This window comes from Schistocerca americana, chromosome 4 (genome assembly GCF_021461395.2).
Source record: "Schistocerca americana isolate TAMUIC-IGC-003095 chromosome 4, iqSchAmer2.1, whole genome shotgun sequence".
Taxonomy (NCBI): Eukaryota; Metazoa; Arthropoda; class Insecta; order Orthoptera; family Acrididae; genus Schistocerca; species Schistocerca americana.
In genome coordinates this window covers 318,729,420-318,733,510 of record NC_060122.1, presented here as the reverse complement: position 1 = coordinate 318,733,510, position 4,091 = coordinate 318,729,420, and the positions used below count along the sequence as shown (strand labels likewise).

Below are 4,091 nucleotides of genomic sequence, written 5' to 3'. Positions count from 1 at the left end.
TTTGCAAAGTTTAGAACAGGAAAGAATGTGATGTTAAGTTCAGTTTCCTAACATATTAACTGCCTGACCAAAATCCGCGACACGATAACAGTGATTGCTTATCATACTCCAAAAAGAAGTGAAGTTACTGTACCTGCCCAGCGGCCAAGTCGAACCTAATCGTGAAATCATGGGTGGTTACTAAACTCATCGGGACCTATACCGCTGGTGCTTCGCGTTAATCTCACCTTTCTGGGCGCAGCTGCTGCATCGTCCTCGGATGCGGTCTGATCTGGAAATCTGCTACGCTAAGTCTCCACCTCAAGCGTCCTCACTGAAGTCTAAAATCGAAATTACTCAGCTGAATACTATGAGGGATAGTAAAATGAAAACCGAACACCCACCACAACAGGACCGTGGAATGGTTCCGTTCAAAAGTAATCACTCACACTTTAAGACATTTATCCAACTAGGAAACGAAACGATCAATTCCCGTTTCGTAGAACGTGGTCGGCCGCTGACGGATCCAGACCCACGACCAATTTGAACCGACGTCCACGCATGTCTTTCTTGTGGGAGGCAAAAATGTAAAAATCACACAGTGAAAGATCCGGGCAGTACAGAGGATGCCCCAGTGTTCCCCAACCAAACTGCTGAAGTATAGCCTTAGTCTTACTGGCAACGGATAGTGTGTGTTATCGTGTAACACAATGATTCTGTCCAACAGCATTAACGAGCATTATGTCACATCGCAGTTTCCACATGGTATCTTCATAGCGCTGCACATTGGTTGTGGTTCCAACTCAACTCGAGGAACTCAACGAGTAGAGGGTCCCTTCAGTGCTATCGGCCACAATCATCCTGTTGCACGATAACACCCGCTCCTTCCCCCCCCCCCCCCTCCCCCCCTCCCGCCACTGCCAATTGGACGTAGGCTGCACTTCAGCGGTTTGTTTGGGAAACACTGCATTATCCCAGTGGGATAAATGTCTTAACACGTGTGGTGCTTACTTTGAATGGAACCATTCCGTGGATCACTTGTAGCGGGTGTCCGGTTTTCATTTGATTGCCCCTCATAAAACTGAATTATCTCAGGTGAAGGCAGAAGTGTCGAAAGACCGCTGAGTGCATTTGTTCTGTGAGAGTTTTTTTGTTACTCATATAACAATCGATTCCGTCCAACAGCATTCCTGAGCTTTATATCACGTCACTCTTTCTGCAAAGTGTTTTGCATATGCAAATGCATATTTACATCTACATCTAAATCTACATTTATACTCCGCAAGCCACCCAACGGTGTGTGGCGGAGGGCACTTTACGTGCCACTGTCATTACCTCCCTTTCCTGTTCCAGTCGCGTATGGTTCGCGGGAAGAACGACTGTCTGAAAGCCTCCGTGCGCGCTCTAATCTCTCTAATTTTACATTCGTGATCTCCTCGGGAGGTATAAGTAGGGGGAAGCAATATATTCGATACCTCATCCAGAAACGCACCCTCTCGATACCTGGCGAGCAAGCTACACCGCGATGCAGATCGCCTCTCTTGCAGAGTCTGCCACTTGAGTTTGTTAAACATCTCCGTAACGCTATCACGGTTACCAAATAACCCTGTGACGAAACGCGCCGCTCTTCTTTGGATCTTCTCTATCTCCTCCGTCAACCCGATCTGGTACGGATCCCACACTGATGAGCAATACTCAAGTATAGGTCGAACGAGTGTTTTGTAAGCCACCTCCTTTGTTGATGGACTACATTTTCTAAGGACTGTCCCAATGACCTCAACCTGGTACCCGCCTTACCAACAATTAATTTTATATGATCATTCCACTTCAAATCGTTCCGCATGCATACTCCCAGATATTTTACAGAAGTAACTGCTACCAGTGTTTGTTCCGCTATCATATAATCATACAATAAAGGATCCTTCTTTCTATGTATTCGCAATACATTACATTTGTCTATGTTAAGGGTCAGTTGCCACTCCCTGCACCAAGTGCCTATCCGCTGCAGATCTTCCTGTATTTCGCTACAATTTTCTAATGCAGCAACTTCTCTGTATACTACAGCATCATCCGCGAAAAGCCGCATGTACATTCCTACAGCCTGCTAGTGTTTCATCCTTCCTATATACAGAACAGCCAACATCTAAACACGCGCCGGCCGGGGTGACCGAGCGGTTCTAGGCGCTACAGTCTGGAACCGCGCGACCGCTACGGTCGCAGGTTCGAATCCTGCCTCGGGCATGGATGTGTGTGATGTCCTTAGGTTAGTTAGGTGTAAGTAGTTCTAGGCGACTGATGACCTCAGATGTTAAGTCCCACAGTGCTCAGAACCATCTAAACACGTATTCTGGAAGCCCTGTAAATGATAACAGTATTGTAAATGAGGTGTAAACATGCCGAGTTAACGGGCATGGGACTATTTTCCATGTTATCGGATTCAAACGTGGTTTCTCTGCTGGGCATGAGAAAGAGTACGGTGGGGGTGTGCCCACGGATTTGCTCCTGATGACAGAATAGCAACATTTATTGATCAACCGCAATACATTGGTTTTGGGTCCTCTGATATTCTCGGCGGTGATGAAGGTGGCTGGCAGACGCTCACACGCGCACCCGCTGTGGAGATTGTAGCTCCATTGGAGTAACTGGAATCTGCTGCCTTGCTGCCATCGCTACAGCCTTTCTGGGTCTCACTGCGGTGGCTGGAACTATGGGCCACGAGCCCCTGTTGTGGTACCAGCGGAGGGGGGTGGGGAGGGGCGCGTCAGAGAGGTCAGTGCGCTGTCTCAGTGACCATCGCCAAATGCAGCTGTCTGACGTCGGTGGGCCTGGGTCCCCAGCTCTCGCCCTGATCATGGCATTGTGGAGGCAGCGTCCCTGGGCAATGGCGACAGTGTGTTAACACAACACACCACAAGCGATGAGTCTCATGACAGGCAGCTGCCTGTTGGTGGCGTCCGACGATAATCACAGCGGCATTGTCACTTTGTCGCCTCCTAAGCGACGACCAGCATTACGACAGCGACTATAAAATGACTGCGATGGCAGTGACGACTCCGAATTGGTAGCGGCCACGGGTTCTACGTCACTCTGGCACCTCACGATGGACGATAATAATGAGCTAGCTGCTGGTCCTTAAATACGGCTATTTGCCACTGATGTCCACAGTTCTTCTTCCCCAGTAGGCTGGTGGAATATGCTGATGTTACTCGGCGGGCGTAACTGAACCGATTACCACCCTCGATGATGACATCCTGGCGTGCAGTGAGCTGGCCGGTTACACAGTGTTCTGCTTCCTGTTGCTTAACTCGGCACTTTTCTGACCCACTTACATCACGGTATAGTACAATTGAGCTGCGCAACACATGACTTCTGGTTTCCAATATTCCTTCACATTTCAACTAACTTGATCACTCTAATCATTCAATCCTCTAAAGGATTATCGATTTCCCTTCCATTCCACCCTCACGCACTGAGTGATTAAAAAATTATAGCCTAAATACTGAACTCAGTACAGTATTGCTGCCAACGGCCTCGCTGCAGTGGTAGCACCGGTTCCCATCAGATCACCAAAGTTAAGCACTGTCGGGATGGGCTAGCACTTGGATGGGTGACCATCTGGTCTACCTAGCGCTGTTGGCAAGTGGGGTTCACTCGGCCCTTGTGATGCAAACTGTGGAGCTACTTGATTGAAAAGTAGCGGCTGTGGTCTTGTAAACTGACATACGGCCAGGAGAGCATTGCACTGACAACATGCCCCTCCACATCTGCATCCAGTGACGCCTATATGCTGAGGATGATACGGCGGCTGGTGGGTACCGTTGGGCCTTCATGGCCTGTTTTGGTGGAGTTTAGTTTGTTTTAGTACAGTATTGCTGTCAGATTTCGACTGGAGTAGAATATATCCCAACCCCACATATGGATACTGTGTGAACTTGTCCCATTTAGTTGCCTGATAGTGCACTGTGTGATATACACATATTTTTTAGGAACTTAAACGGTATGTAAAATACAACAGCTTGCTGAGATGATACTAGTATCTGTACAGGGACTGTACAGAGAAATCAGATTTGTAACACCTGTCTGCCACCTTATGGTGGGCACTGAAGAAAATG

The 4,091-nt window shown here is 48.2% G+C and overlaps 1 pseudogene; it reads left to right on the top strand.

Moving 5' to 3' along the window:
- Nucleotides 1-3,500: 3,500 nt before the first annotated feature.
- Nucleotides 3,501-3,618, top strand: LOC124614329 (annotated as a pseudogene).
- The last annotated feature ends 473 nt before the right edge of the window (nt 3,619-4,091 follow it).